This window comes from Amblyomma mixtum, chromosome 4 (assembly GCF_055824585.1).
Source record: "Amblyomma mixtum isolate Tamu chromosome 4, ASM5582458v1, whole genome shotgun sequence".
Lineage (NCBI taxonomy): Eukaryota > Metazoa > Arthropoda > Arachnida > Ixodida > Ixodidae > Amblyomma > Amblyomma mixtum.
The window spans coordinates 119,445,151-119,461,765 of record NC_143015.1 but is presented as its reverse complement, the minus strand read 5'-3'; the positions used below and the strand labels follow the sequence as shown (position 1 = coordinate 119,461,765).

The following is a 16,615-nucleotide window of genomic DNA, read 5'->3' as shown; positions in this document are numbered from 1 at the left end:
AAGGTCCGTGTGACGGGTGAGGCCCAACGTGGACGCAAGTTCCGCCAGCTTACGTCCGCGCGACTCCTCCTTGCGATACCCCCAGAGCGGACTGGGAGCGTTAAAGTCGCCTACAATCAGCAGGGGATCGCGACCCGCTACTCTTAGCGCGCGGCTAAAGAGGTCCACAAAAGTCACTCGCTTGAGTTTAGGAGAGCAGTACACGTTGAGTATATGCAGCGCGGGTTCCTGCGGCGGAGTGGTAGGATAGTCACCATTACATAAGAGTACTCTAGTTGGAGGTCGAGATCCACTAGGTTGGCTGTGTAGTCTTTGTGAACGAGAAGACGCGGGATCCTGTTGGAACGTCGTGTAATTTGAAAGTGTGGCGCCCAGGCCTGGCTCCTGGAGGGCAACCACGGCTGGTAGAGACTCGAAGGTTTCAAGGTAGAGGCGGAAATTGGCCCGCTTAGTGCGGTCTTTAAAGCCTATGCAGTTCTACTGTGTTATTGAAGTTGACACGGCCGAACTGGAGATGGCGGAACTCCTTTCATTAATGTGTCTCGCCATGATCAAAAATTTTTAGAGGGCAGATGCCGCGACTAGCAACATCTTTTCCTTGCTTTGTTATTGTTATCCATAAATAGCCACTAAAATTTCTTCCTTAAAATAGGTCAGAGTGTATTTCAGCTGCTCGAATCATTTATATGCGACAAATTTTTGGAACACGTTGTTAAAAGCGCACAAAAAAAAAACAGATGCATTGCAGATGAGATATCACCGAATACGAAGCTGATGCAGGCGCTTTCCATAACTTAGTTGAAAATTAATTCAAACATCTTGATATCGAGTTTATTGAAGTCCAGAATGTTCGTCAAGATAGAGATACTGAAGCATGCATTTGGCGAATTTAATATGAATATTTTTCGAGCATTCGTTCTTATGGCACGGATGAGTAACCGAAATTATGTCACCAATGAATGACTGTCACCAATTATCACCAATGAATAACTGAAAAACAGACTTTAACGACAAAAACGATCGCGTTCAGACATGTTTGAGTTCATCGAAGTGTTCAGTTTTTGTTTCTTCCTCTCGTTTTTCAAAAACAACTTTTGAGTCACCACCGGCACAGTAATGGGGGCATGCACTATCGGCAGCTGGCATTCACGGGCGCGTGTTTGCGGACAAAGAATTTGGTTCTCCTCAGTCTCGCAAAGAAGTAGCCTCATATGTCTCCAGGTGCTAGGATGCGTGCATGCTCTATGCGTTGGTAACAGTACCACGCCACTCGGTTGCGAGGCAGCACTACAGCAAATTTTTCTTTTCCAAAACACTCGTCGTGCAGTCTTTTCCTGCTGCCAGCACCCAGCAAAGCGCATGCTTCGTTACTGTGGCAACAATTTGACTTTCATCACCACCACTGGTTGGCTGATGGCAGTTTACAACAACCAACGTATTTCTGCGGTTGTACCACCACGATCTCACAATTGATTGCAAAATTTATAAGTTTATGAATGAACCTTGAGGCTGAAATGCGCTCCGACCTTTTTTGAGAAAGAAATGCTGACGTATGTTTTCTTCCAGGAATAAAGTGTAGTAGTTTCTACTGTTCATGACATTATTGTATCGGCTGCCTTCCATAACAAAGCGACTGGTCGTCGGTTCGGAGCCTGCAGCATGAAATGGTTTTGGAATAACAGCTGTAAAGGCAGGCCCTATGACAAATGACAACTTTATATGTTAGGGTACTGTTCCTCCTACCAGCAAAAAAAAAACAAGTAAAAACAGAGCTGAGCACGGACTTGCACACCGTTGTTATATGTAAAAAAAGAAAAAAACATCCACAGCAGCTAGGGCGGTCTGAAATTGTCGCTCTTTCTTTGCAACCCCCGTTAAGCTCAAAATATATCATATATTATTTGTGTAACATGTCTATATACTGCTGCAATCTTATCCGGGGCTTCGAAAAAAATTACGATTATAATCTAGAGGCCCATGTACTGTGTGATGCCAGTGCACTTTAAAGGTCCCTAGGTGCTCAAGATTTCCAGAGCTCTTAACTACGTAGTCTCTCATAGCCTGAGTCGCTTTGGGACATTAAAACCCTCACAAAGCAAGAAACTATTGCAATTAAAAAAGAATTATCCTGTACATCGGGAATCACAAACACCTATCGCATACCGGTACGCTCTTCGGGAAATATAATGTGACCACCGTTTTTTTTTTGTTCTGCAATTTGCGGATGTTACACACATATTATTGTCTAATAACTCCTTCAGTGACCCTTTATGTGCCGCCGCATCCCCAGAACGCCACGAACGCGTCGTCTTTACAGGAAACACGGAAAGCCGGCACGCTGCTCGTTTTAAAACTGGTTTGGTTTGGTTTATGGGGTTTAACGTCCCAAAGCGACTAAGGCTATGAGAGACGCCGTAGTGGAGGGCTCCGGAAATTTCGACCACCTAATTAAAAGCAGCAATAATTGAAGCATCATCTTGCTTCAGTTATGGATAAGTATAAATTTCATTCCAAGCCGACATTAAACCATTTGCTCTTGCTTCTCACTATGCTAAATACCTCTTCGGTACATGTTGTGCGGTATTGGCACGATGATGACACGGGGTAGATAGTCAGCAGCAGACGAAAGTTAGGGACTGATGGAGGTGATGAACTCAAAGCCTCGGAATATATGTCCCTATTTTGTCTACGGTATAAATTTGAACAGTTTCATAAATATTAGGAAGGCTAGCTCCAGCTCTATGTGCTCCACCACTGCGCTCATGTGCGGTCCTAGTCTGGGAGGAATTCTCCGCAGTTGCAACTCCAGGGCCCGTATTCCGTGTTTCTGTCGCAGCCAAACCGTCATAATCGCCCACACCAACACCGAAAGAGGATGGGGCGGCTCGAATGCAGCGAATACTTTGAAGGAAACCAGACGGTGACGTCACGCATAGCATACGCTATTTAGCATATACTCAATCCACCCTGTTAGATAACGCCAACATGGCGTTATCTCTGAAGTACAACCTCTTGCTTCGGAGTTAACATATCGGTATTACTGCATTTTCGGCACGTAAGCTGGCTATAAATAGGGTACGAGGCTTTCGCTTCGCCTTATCTTGCCTAGACAAATTACGTGGACTATAAATTTGGCTCGTTTTTAAGTTGGACGATTCGGTAGCTACTAGGCCTAACTAGCACCGGTTTATTGCAGAAATTGTTCATTCACGCAAACCAAGCGGTGCCACTAGCACCAGAGTTATCATCGTCTCGGCGTTTGCGTACGTTGAATGACGTTAAGATAAAACATAATGCGCCATAAAATGTGTATGTTTACTGTGCGCAAATGCGCATTCCCTATTCTAGCAGTCTCTATCAGTTGTTAAAGCCTCCTGCATCACCATCGTGGGTAGAGTCTGGCAGCGTGACCCCGACAATTATGTGCACGGATGGTCAGTCGCAAGCGACGCGTAACTACACCGCTGCGTTTGAAATGCCGGCCGTGGTTCTTCGGCATTCCTCACAATTCTCGATAGCCACATTGCTATGGCTCTGCATTGAGCCCGTGAGCGAACTGCAAGTTATTTTTCAGCCGTCAATGCCCTTCACGCCATGGCGATCCTCTGAAAGCTTCGCCGGCGCATTCTCCCAGCGCATACATAAAGGAAAACACATAAAGAAGTTTTTTAGCTCGTCTTTTTTATTTTTTCCTTGCAGGAGGTGGATGAATTTTATCGTCGTCGACAAAGTAGCAGATGGTGCGGTGGTATAACATATTCGCATTCCATAGGTTCACCATTGCAGGCAGAGTGCAGAAAACGGACAGCTAAAATACACATCAATAAAGGAAGGTCGAAGCGACGCCCTACGCTCGTTTCAGCTTTTTGTTACAAGAGATTTCTGTCTCTTCACAGTGACTGTTGCACTGCTAGCGATAGCACATGTCCGTGCACAACCTGAAATGGCAGCTCAAGTTCGCAATAACCAATCCTGAGTGATCATGCTGAGCCGCACTAGGTAATTCGCCAGTGTCATGCTGTTGAGTCCGCCCTCTTGCCACTTGTAGAACGAAATATCCAATGACATGTGTTGTATTTGCTAGCGCGCACATGACACGTAAGTGCCACGTAGGCGTGAATAATGTGGTCCATGAATCGAAACAGCAGCAAAAGCTGTCACATGTTGACAATAACCAAGGCTCTTTCGTAGTCAGCGCCTAGCCTCTGCCTCATTCATTCCCTTTCTGGCTTAAAGTTCCAAGTGGTGTTGGAGAGGTTGAAAAGAAAATTTAAAAGAAATAAAATTAGATTCTAGAAGACAATTCAATGAGGCTGTTTTATGATCGATCTGGCTGTTCCCGCTCGCCTGTAAGATGAGTGCTACCACCCCTCCCCCTCTACATTAATGGAATGCCATCTCTTTCTGCTATATAAGATCACCTTTCCAGCGAGTAGCCGACTTGCTTCGCGGGAGAATCTTGCGCTTTCTGTGCACACCTTGGCAAATTCTGCAAATCGTTCAAAACCAAGTGAATACTGAGTAAGTGTTCGCAGTATAGCGAATTACGTTTGCATGAAATTTTCCCACTTGAGAGAAATATCTTCCTTTAGTGTGCGATAGCTTCACCACTGTGCGCACCAGGCAAGACAAATGCAAGCAAGACAGGCAAGGCCCTGAGCAAATCGAGAAGTATACGCTTGAGTGCATTAGGAAAGCAGAGATTTTAGGCTCTGCAAAGGACCGTTTGTTAGCAGTCTGATTTTCATCAGCATGAAGGTAGCCACAGGAGCTGGCTAGACATGTTAAAAGACGAATAAGGTTCTTTTATTTCAATACCTCGCTTCAATAGAGACGCATCGTATTCTGCTTGATATTCTTTGAATGTGATGCATCAACGATAACGTGTTTTCATCGCGGACCTCAATCTAAAAGCTCAATAAGTCAAGACCAATATATTACTATAGAAACTAATACTGAAGCGGAAGATAACATGGTTGAAGCTAACTAGAGCCCAGATTCTTTATTTTCTTGAAAGGCGCCAAATGTTTGCTTCTGTATGCTACAACAATTTTAAGCAAACCGGCTTCATCGGTAGCATTGCTGTCTGGCTAAATATAATCATATCATCAGTGTTTCTACTGAAAATGGTTTCCGCCTTTGTGTTTACACTGACAACGACTTGATAACCCAGATTATTGGTTTGTTTTTTGATGGGCAATGAAAATCAGCTGTATTAGCATTTATAAACGGACATGTAGCTCTTGTGCTGAAGCCGGCCTAGCAAGAGTTGATTTGCAGGGCTATTTTTTATGAGCTACGCATCAAGCCATTGGGTCGCAATAATGCACACTTATCGCACAAGCCGATCGTAGAGTATTTTAGACAAGCGTTGACATACTCGAGGGGAAGTATGTTTGCGAAATCGGGATTGGTCTCTATATTCACACGTTGATGGGATAACATGACTGCCGACGTGCACTAAAGCAATGAGCAAAATGCAATAAAGCGTTTGCCCTAATACTTATATATATATTTTACATAAATAATATTTATATAAAATATATAGATGTATTTTTTGCTTAAGGTTATATTTTGCAAAAGGCTATTTTAAAAATATTCCCATTTTACCAACCTCTGCAAACCTTAACATACTCCCCAAAGAAAAAATGACTTGCGGGATGTTCTCGCATCTGAAATCCATAACACAAAAATGCAGAATGCTCATTAAAGGCAGAGAGAGCAAAGGGTATAATTCGAAACTTCGCGTGTTCACATCCGGAAAAAGTTTATATTTCAAATAAAAAAATACCTGCTCAGTACTGCTTGAGCCGCCAACCTATGCTTTTCCAAAACTTATGAATAGATTTGCTGGAGCGAAAAAACCAAACTTTACATACTTGTTACGTACGTTTAACTTGGTCGCAGTTGAATTTTCCAAATTTTGTTTATTCTGTAATATCCTTAGTGCTGACCTCCTCCACAATGCGCAACGTTTCTTTTGCTTTCTGCGCCTCTTCTCTGCCCTGGCGCTTTCCACGATGCGCATATAATCCTATTTTTTGCTATGCTATTCATACTTTTACGGGAGCAGGAATGAAGCTATCATTTGTTGAATCTATGCATAAGCGCCTTCAGGAGATGTCTTTCTATTCCAGGCTCAACAAGAAAAGAGAAATGCTTCTTTTCGCTCTGTTTATTCTGGGCTGTGGCCTGTGTGTCGAAGGTGAGTGCCTTTGATGTTTTGAAAAAAAAATTACCTAAAGGCAACAGATAACTTATACTTGTAGTAAAGTTTAAACTTTAAACTTGTAAAGGGCAAATTAAAGTTAAAACCTTTATGTGCCCTTTATGAACCGTGCATTACAATATATGAAAACGCAGAAACAGGCATGGATAGCAAAAATAGCGCGGATATAGAGCGTTGGTTGCGTGTTTTTTATGATGCTTACACTTCTGGTCGACACTTCTTAGGGTCGACAAAACTAGTACTAAGCAAAGCAGAACATTGAAATTATTGTTGAACCGATCGCATAGCGGTAGAGCCCACGCCTTGCGTGCCAGAGGACCGTGGTTCGAATTCCGGTGGCGTGCAATTCTCCGCTGGGTTAGGAGACAAAAATTCCGTGTGTCGATGTAATTGAAAAACCACGCCTGGGTTGCGGCCTGATCTCGATGACCAGAACCGACAAAGCACTCCCTGACGAGAACAGGATTTGGCCGCCCTGGTGTAGTACTTGGCCGCAACCTTTTATGAACAAACCATTTAACCCTCGGCCCTCAGTCCCCAGCGGCTGCGGAGCAACTGACCAAGGCGGCGGTCAGAGCTGTGACGCAGCGGTGGGTGCCAAGATCTCTGGCTCTGGACACGCACTCTTCTATTGTGGATTAGCGTAAAGCCGATAACTCGGTTTTGGATTTCGCATCATTGAGGATATAGCTGGCAACCTAGAGGAGCTTTATAGCATTAACGAGAGGGTGGCAGCTATACTAATTAGGCTTAACAAGAGGTACAAGATGAAGGTGGTGCAGGCCTATGCGCGTACATCAAGCCATGATGACTAAACTGCTGAAAGCTTCTATGAATACTCGGAATCGGTAATAAAGAAAGTAAAATCACAGCACACTGTACCGATGGCTGACTTGAATGCGAAGGTAGGCAAGAAGCAGGCTGGAGACCAGGCGGTACGGGACTATGACATAGGTTGTAGGAACAGCAGGGGCGAATTATTAGTAGAGTTCGCAAATAAAAATAATTTACTGATCATGAACCCCTTCTGCAAACGAGAGAACAGGAGGTGGGTGTGGAAGAGCCCCAATGGTATGAACAAAATGAAAAATATTTTATACTATGTGTTCACCCTGCCATCGTAGAGGATGTGGACGTCCCCGGAAAGGTCCGTTGTAGCGATCACAGACTGGTAAGGTCTTGCATTGGATTAGATATGAGGAGGGAATGGAAAAAACTTGTGAAGCAGAAGCCCAATAATGAGTTAACGGTTAGAAAGAAAGTAGAGGATTTCGGGATTTCGCTGCAGAACGGATATTAGGCATTAACTGAGGAAGACGACCGTAATGTTCGAACAATGAACGATAAGCTCACAGCTATCGCTACGGAGTGCGCCGTAGGAGTAGACGGTAAGATGGTTCGACAGAATACCGGCAAGCTATCTCAGGAAACGAAAGATCTGATTAATAAATGCCAGAGGATGAACGCGTATATTATACTACAGTAAGAATAAATCTAGCAGAGCTATAAGTTAATCAATATTCACAACGTAGCCGAATAAGAGAGTTTAATATGGAGAGACTCGAGTACGCTCTAAAGAACGGAGGTAGCCTAAAAGCTGCGAGGAGGAAACTAGGCATATATCCTTTACCCTGTATTATACATGTAATGCCCACCTGCTAATTTCTGAACCAGAGACTGGCAGTATTTCAAATAAAGAAATAAATAAAAAATATATATAGAAATCAGATGCATGCGTAGAGAAGCAAGGAGGCAATGTCATTAGCAATGGGAATAGGATAGTTAAAATATCCGGAGAGTTCTGCACAACCCTATAAAGCAGTCAATGCAATCAGAACGTAATTAAGAAAGACAGCAGCGCACAGCAATGGGACGTGCCTTCAGTAAGGAAAGAAGAAGTAAAGAAAGCCTTAGGAGGAATGCAAAAATGGAAAGCAGCTGGTGAGGATCAAGTAAAAGGTATTTGTTGAAGGATGGAAGAGAGATCATGCTAGAAAACTAGCCACCCTGTATACGCAATGCCTTGTGACCTCGACAGTACCAGAAGCTTGGATGAACGCTAACATTATCTTAATTCATAAGAAAGGAGAGGTCAAGGACGTGAAAACTACAGAGCGATGAGCTTAATGTCCGTTGCCTACAAAGTATTTACTAGCGTAATCGCAAATGGAATCAGGACAACCTTATACTTCAATCTACCGAATGATCAGGGAAGCTTTCGTAAAGAATACTCGATAATAGACCATATTCACGCTATCAATCAGGTGACAGAGAAGCGCAGAATATAATAAACCCCTATATATAACATTCATTGATTACGAAAAAGCATTTTACATAGTCGAAACCTCAGTTTTCGTGTAGGCATTTCGGAATCAGGGTGTAGAAGAGTGTTATGTGCAAATAGTGGAAGATATCTATAACGATTGCGCAACTACCATACAGCTCAAGAAAACCAACTATAAGATTACAGTAAAGAAACGTGTCAGGCTGGGAGACACGATCTCGCCAATGCTATTCACCGCCTGTTTACAGGAGGTACTCTGGGGCCTGAATCCGGAAGAGTTGGTGATAAGAGTTAATTTAGAGTACTTAAGTAATTAGCGATTCGCTGATGACATTGCCTTGCTAAGGATTTCAGGACATGAACTGCAAAGCATGATCAATGAATTAGACAGGCAGAGCAGAATGGTGGGCCTAAAAATTAACATGGAGAAAGCGAAGGTAACGTTCAACAGTCTAACAAGGAAACAGCAGTTCGCAATTGGTAGCGAGGTGCTGGAAGTACTAAAGGGATATGTTTACTTAGGGCAGGTAGTGACTGCTGATCAGGATCATGAGAGGGAAAAACTAGAAGAATAAGAATGGTGTGGAGCTCATATGGCAGTTTCTATCAAATGAGGAACTTTGAATGCAACACCTGAAAGTCGGTGGGGCGTCTTAGAGCAGAGTATCACTTCTCGCCCAAGTTAAACCTACCCTAATCGAGCGACTATAGAAGGCCGGCGTACAGGGCATTCATTTCACCAGGCAAAAGGACAACTGGTGTCTTTGTGTAAGCGGCCTTCAAAATGGAAAGTGGCGCTAACGGGGTCGTGGGGTTGGTTGCCTTCGTGAGCACTCTTTTTTCCGAGCTGAATCTTGCAGCTCACTTTCCAGCACGGCATATTTCTATTCCGCATTATCTAAGAATAAGCTCGCATAGATGGTTTGTTGTCATGGCTCATGGTGTTTTTCTCGCGAAAATTTGTTGCTGTTATTAAGCTTACAAAAATTCGTCATTGTCTTCTCTTCGATCGTCTTTATAATTGGCGTGCAATGATCATGCAAGTTCCGTCATTGTTTTAAACAAATTCCATTTCTTTCGCATCCCTTTAAATACTTCGTCTTTGAGGGCTCCTGGCCGGGCTTAAGTACTTTGCACTTGGAGAACTGCTAGCTTCATCATTGTTTTTTTTTCTTTCGCTTGGTGTCACTTCGATCTTCGTATCTCTTGCCTCCCGTGCTTTTTTTTCTGCCTTCCCGAACACCCGATCTTCTCCTTCGACGCCCTCGCTATTTAAACAAGCGCCGCTCTCGATACGACCTATGGAATGAATATCGGACCTCACTTTCATTTACGCCATAAATTAGGCATGGGGTTCCATCACTGTTTAAATTAGGAGGCGGGACTAATTACAAAGGGCACGTAGCCTCCCGGATGCGGAAAAGCATGTAAAATGACTCGATTGCAGGGAATTGGTTTTCTGCGACTGAAACCATGAAGCGCAATATAGTGACAAAATTACCCATAACTCCATGTTGTATCATATGTGATAGGCGAGTAAATACCCCTCGGCCAATAGAGTCCGAAAGGATAAATCGGTCTGCATTTCCTGTAATAGAACAAAAAATAGCTGTTTTGTAACCTAGTAATTTGTTTAAAAGGCTAACCAGAATTGAGATACAGAAAATGATTTCCCCTATTTGTCGAATTTGCTCGCAAAATCCACAATACCTCCACATAGTTGTGAGAAGACAACGAGCAGAGAAAAAAAATCTCGAAGGCTGCGTTGCTCCAGCCACTTCTTCCGGATAGAGCAGACTATAGTTCTAAATGAGTAAGACATCCTCTCTTGCTGTTCACAATGAGTTATGACAAGTAAAATGCAAAGTATCATATACGACACGCTATGCGGTAAGGAGTTAAAAATTTGTGGAAATCTCTTTATAAAGCTGTTAATGAATAGTAACCGCATAAACTACCGGGTATTGATTTCAACCCCAATCTATTTAGATGCCCTGGATGGCTCCCCCGAAATCACTGGCAAAGTGTTTCTTCAATGCCATCCACTCACAGCTTATTCACGGGCTATCAGGCACAGCGCATGTGTCAGTGCTTTGGCAACTTTTGTTCCTAATTGACATGAATGAATCCCTTCCTTCCGCATATATTTTCTGTTGAATATTTGTTAAGTTTCTCAGTGCAATGAATAGAATGGCATTATCGTGAGTGACATTTTTATACATGCTCGTTTCTTATTCTTCTGCTCTGTTGTTGTTCACTTAGCCATATGCTGCTTAGGTGCATGATTTGCTCCTAATGGACCATGAAATTGTTTCGCTGAATACACCGCCTTCCCGATCAGGCAGTCGCAGGAGCTACCCGCTTTATGAGAAGCATTTAAAAAAAATAGAAAGCTATGGACGTGGGCATAGTGTAAAAATGAATGATATATCTCTCGATAGTCTTCAAGACGCAGTAACTTGGATGTGCAGGATAAACATTCGCGCCAGTAACTTTTCTGGGTGAGATTTTCAAGTTCTCATAATTATGAGAGCTAATTGAATCCGCTTTTATGATAGGGTATGCGTATTTTAAAGTACTTGAATGCAGGGCGAATGAAATTGTCGTTGATCAGGTGAGGAGCGTATAAACTCATAATCGCTAGCAGTGACGAGAAACTAATAATAATTAAGGGAAAGTTTGCGAAGAACAAATGGCCAAATGAAAACTAATGTAAGAAAATGAATATTGTCACGGAACCAAGGCAGGAGACACCGTTCGCCAGCTGCGCTAACAGAATCAGCCCTCAGGGCGCGTGAGCCAACTCTCACCTCTTTCTCTTCTGATGCCACCTGGGGCCACCTGGTGGCATTATTCCCCCTCCCAAAAAAAAGAAAGGGGATGCGGAAAACCACTACGACGCCACGAGCTAACTGAAGGAAGTAGGGGAACAACAATCCAAGGGGCAAAATGACAGGATGAAAACGGGCCTCTGCGAAAAAACAAAACAAAAACCGAAACAACTGTGCAAACGCTGTCAGTGCGTGAAAAAGGACTTCATACGCAATACGTGCACTACTTCTGGCTGGGGTCGACGGCGCGCACTGTGCACAGAACCGTCGGGCAGAACTTCATAAGTCACATGTGTTATGCGACGCAACACTCTGTAGGGGCCGAAGTAGCGGCATAGGAGTTTTTCCGAAATGCCTGGGCGACGGACAGGGGTCCATACCCACATATGGTCGTCCGGTTGGTACTCAACGTGACGGTGTCGCTGGTTGTAGCGGCGTGCATCTGAGCCCTGTTGCCTCCTGATGTGCATGCGGGCGAGTTGGCGGGCTTCCTCCGCGTTTTGGAGAAATTCTTCGGCGCGTGGCGTGAGCGCCCGGCCGTCAGCAGTGCATGGAAACATGGCATCCAACATGGTGTGCACATCGCGCCCATAAACAAGGCGAAATGGTGTAAAGTGAGTGGTTTCTTGTACTGCCATATTGTACGCGAAAGTCACATATGGAAGAATCTCATCCCAAGTCTTATGCTGGACGTCTACGTACATAGCGAGCATGTTTGCTATAGTTTTGTTGAATCTCTCGGTGAGCCCATTGGACTGCGGGTGGTAGGCAGTAGTCTTGCGATGGCTGGTATGATTCAACTTGAATACCTCGTGCATTAGCTGCGCTGTGAAAGCCGTTCCCCGATCGGTGATCACGCTGGACGGGGCGCCGTGTCGCAGAACAATGCAATGCATGAAGAACTGCGCAATTTCAGACGATGTGCCACGCGGCACCGCTTTGGTTTCGGCATAGCGTGTCAGGTAGTCTGTGGCGACAATTATCCACTTATTGCCGGCAACGATAGGGGGAATGGGCCGAGAAGATCCATGCCGACTTGGTCAAAGGGCGTACGAGGAGGTGCAACTGGTTGAAGTAAACCCGCGGGCTTGAGGGGAGGTGACTTGCGGCGCTGGCACTCACGGCAACCTCGGACGTAGCGGCGGATGGTGGCAGCAAGTTTAGGCCAATAATAGGCCTTGCGTACTCGAGCGAGAGTGCGTGTAAACCCCAAGTGTCCAGAGGTGGGCTCGTCGTGAGAGGCAAAAAGGATGTCGGCACGGAGGTCTGCCGGCACGACGAGGAGATAGGCGCGGTCGCCGTGGCTCGAGTTTTTCTTGAACAGTATGCCAATGCGCAGGCAAAAAGAGGAGAGATTCCGGGAAAACTCCCGGGGTATGGTAGCAGTGCGGCCCTCCAAATGGTCAATGACGGGTCGTAAGGTGATGTCATCTCGCTGCCTCGCCATTACGTCGGAATCCCTGACCACTCCAAGGAAACGACTGTCGTCCTCTATGCTGTCATCAGCTGGGTCGACTGGTGCGCGGGAGAGCGTGTCGGCATCTTCGTGCTTGCGTCCAGATTTATAGGCTATTGTGTAGTCAAATTCCTGGAGGCGGAGGCTCCACCTTGCTAAGCGGCCTGATGGGTCCCGTAGATTGGCCAGCCAGCACAAGGAATGGTGGTCTGTGACGGCTTTGAAATGGCGGCCGTAGAGGTAGGGTCGAAACTTCATCGTGGCCCACACAACCGCGAGGCACTCCTTCTCCGAGGTAGAGTAGTTAATTTCGGCGCGAGACAAAACTCGACTCGCATATGCAATCACGCGTTCCACGCCATCTTGGTGTTGGATTAAGACAGCACCCAGGCCGATGTTGCTGGCGTCTGTGTGGATCTCGGTGGCAGCCTCCTCATCAAAGTGAGCAAGAACAGGGCTGCTGTGCAGGCGTCGGCGTAGCTCTGTGAAAGCCTCCTGTTGTTCGCTAGTCCAAACGAACGGGGTATCGTCACGCGTCAAACGGGTCAGGGGTTCGGTGATTTGGGAGAAGGCGGCGATAAAGCGACTGTAGTAGGCGCACAGAGCAAGGAAGCGTGTCAGTGCTTTCTTCGTGGTAGGAACCGGAAATTCGGCCACGGCGGCAGTTTTGTCGGGATCGGGTTGGACACCGGCGGCGCTCACAACGTGGCCTAGAAACTTCGGTTGTTCGTAGCCAAAGTACCATTTTTCGGGCTTGAGCGTTAAATTGGCCGACCGAAGGGCATCTAATACAGTCCGCAGGCGTTTAAGATGTTCGTCAAAGGTTTCGGAGAATACGACCACGTCATCGAGGTAAACTAAACAAGTTTGCCATTTGAGGCCAGCGAGAACTGTGTCCATCATTCTCTGAAACGTTGCCGGCGCTGAACAGAGGCCGATGGGCAACACCTTAAATTCGTATAGACCGTCGGTAGTAATGAAGGCTGTTTTTTCCCGGACCCGTTCATCAACTTCAATCTGCCAGTACCCGCTCTTTAAATCAATCGAGGAAAAATATTTAGCGCGGCGAAGGCGGTCGAGCGAGTCGTCTATGCGGGGCAGTGGGTATACGTCCTTTTTAGTTATGGTGTTCAACTTCCTGTAATCGACGCAAAAGCGCAGCGTGCCATCCTTCTTCTTAACTAAAACAACAGGCGACGACCGCGGACTCTGAGATGGTTGAATAATAGCGTCAGTGAGCATCTCCTTCACTTGTGTTTGGATAGCCTCGCGTTCTTTAGGTGAAATACGGTACGGCTGTTGGCGTATGGGACGGGCATCTTCACTCGTGATGATGCGGTGTTTCGTAATGGCTGTCTGTTGAACTTTCGAAGAAGACGCAAAGCAGGCTGTGTACTGGAGTAGTAAGGTACGGAGAGCCCGGCGTTGAACCTGTGACAGCCCTGAGCTGATGTCAATGTGATCGAGAGACATGTTCGGAGATTCCACGGCTGTGCACGCAAAACATTCAGAAAAATCAGCTAATTGGTCGGCGAACGCGATCGCTGTGGTGCGGAAGAGGTGCCGAAGTTCGTGGGTGAAATTAGTAACCAGTAATTGGGTCCTACCATTGCGTATGTGGACGAGGCTTCGGGCCGTACAAATGCCGTGTGTCAGCAACAATGAAATATTGCCTTCGGCGACTGCTGTTCCTTCACGGAGCCCATCGCAGTCGACAGTAACAAAAACACTGGAGCGTCGCGGGATGAAAACACTCTCGGAGGAAACGCGAAGGGCGGAGCAACATGGGCGAGTGTGGGAAGTGTCATCGGCGTTGCCGGTCGAAAAAGTAACTGTGCGCTGGCGGAGATCGATGATGGCCCCATTTTCACGGAGAAAGTCAACGCCCAGGATCAGGTCACGAGAACAATCACGGAGAACCAGGCAGCTGACAACGAACGTGGAGTTGCGGATCTGGACCCGAGCTGTACACTGGCCAAGCGGAGTGACGATGTGGCCGCCAGCCGTGCGGATCTGCTTGCCAGACCATGGTGTCGTAACTTTTTTGAGGAGAGCTGCCAATTTGCCGCTTAAAATGGAAAAATCAGCTCCGGTGTCCAGCAGCGCGCTAATGTTGTGACCGTCAATGAGTACAGGCATGCCGAGTGAGAACCGGTCCTCATGTTCTGAAGCTGTGAGCGTCGATGTCGTCACGTTCCTGCCAGCCGATGTTCGCGTTGTGGGGGGGGGGGGGGACTCTAGAGCGTCGAGTTCCAGCGACCCCGCCCCCGGAGGTCACTGTCGTCAGTTTTCCCGGCGAGGGCTCGGCGACCGGCCTTGCGCTGGTCGTGAGAAGTGATGGCTTGCCGATGATGGTGACGGTCGGCGAGGTGTCGGCGATCTTGACTGCCGTCGCTCGGAGGGTGGCAGACGCTGCAGAGACAAGTATTCTTCAATATCGCGGGGTCGTTGACCAAATGGAGGTCTGGACGCGTCGGCGGGGAAGCCACGCAGGCCGAGCTCGCGATATGGGCACTGGCGGAATAGATGGCCGGGCTCTCCACAGTGGAAGCACAAACGCCTTCGGTCGGGGCCACGCCAGACGTCCGCCTTGCGCAGAGGTGGCCGATCATTCGGCAAGTACTGCGCCGGTTGCACGGAAGGTAGCGGGACGTGATGGTCAGGAACAAATGACGCAGATTCTGGGGCAGGGCGTCGCAGGGCCTCAGCGTATGTCGGGCGGTGGTCAGGAACACATGACGCAGATGCAGGGGCAGGGCGTCGCAGGGCCTCAGCGTATGTCGGGCGGTGGAAGTCATTCCGGTAGGGCTGAGGTTTGTCACCCAGCAACGGAGGTCTGATCACTTGCTGCACCTCCTCGCGGATGACACTAGCAAGAGAGCCGACCGCTGGCTGCGACGCACCGCAAATTTTCTGCAGCTCTTCACGTACAATAGAGCGGATCATGTCCCGTAGGAGATCAGGGTTGTGTCCGAATGCCGGGAAGGACTCTGTCCTTGAAGCAGCAAGTACTGGCCTCTCGTATACGGTGGACCGCCTCTGAAGGACCTGCTCCATTGTAACCGCCTCCTTCAAAAACTCAGCGACAGTACCAGGCGTACGAGGCCAGCGAAGAGTTGCTCTTTGACTCCACGCATTAAGTGGCGGAGCTTTTTGTCTTCCGACATAGCAGGGTCAGCTCTCCGGAACAGCCGCGTCATGTCTTCAACATACATGCTGACAGTCTCATTGGGCATCTGTATACGGGACTGCAGAGCCCGCTGAGCTCGTTCCTGACGATCCGCGCTGGTGTATGTCTCGAGCAGACGACGGCGGAGCTCATGCCATGATGTTAGAACTTCTTCACGATTCTCGTACCACGTACGAGCGCCGTCTTCCAGACTGAAGAAGACATTCCGAAGTTTTGCGGCGTCGTCCCACTGATTGAAAGATGCGACGCGTTCAAACTGCATGAGCCAGTCTTCCACGTCCTCAAGCTGACTGCCGTGGAAGGGCTTCGGTACTCGTGGATTCTGAAGGGTGTAGTAATAAGTGCCTTGCATGGCTTGTCGTGGGGCAGGCGCCGAAGTAGAATCCAGTGGCCCGTGCTCAGGGGGTGGTAGTCCTAGGTTGCGGCGACTGACTCGGTGCACTGGTGTGTCGACCGGCAGAGGCGCGAGGTCCGCAGTGCGAGGAGCTGTGTGTGACATAGGCCAGGAAAGCACCCAGCACCTCCACCAAAAATATGTCACGGAACCAAGGCAGGAGACACCGGTCGCCAGCTGCGCTAACAGAATCAGCCCTCAGGGCGCGTGAACCAACTCTCACCTCTTTCT

The 16,615-nt window shown here is 47.2% G+C and overlaps 2 pseudogenes; both read right to left on the bottom strand.

Annotated features, from left to right (window-relative positions):
* Window positions 1-11,567: 11,567 nt before the first annotated feature.
* Window positions 11,568-15,011, bottom strand: LOC149348068 (uncharacterized; annotated as a pseudogene).
* A 72-nt stretch (window positions 15,012-15,083) lies between these two features.
* On the bottom strand, window positions 15,084-16,342 carry LOC149348067 (uncharacterized; annotated as a pseudogene).
* Between the last annotated feature and the right edge of the window lie 273 nt (window positions 16,343-16,615).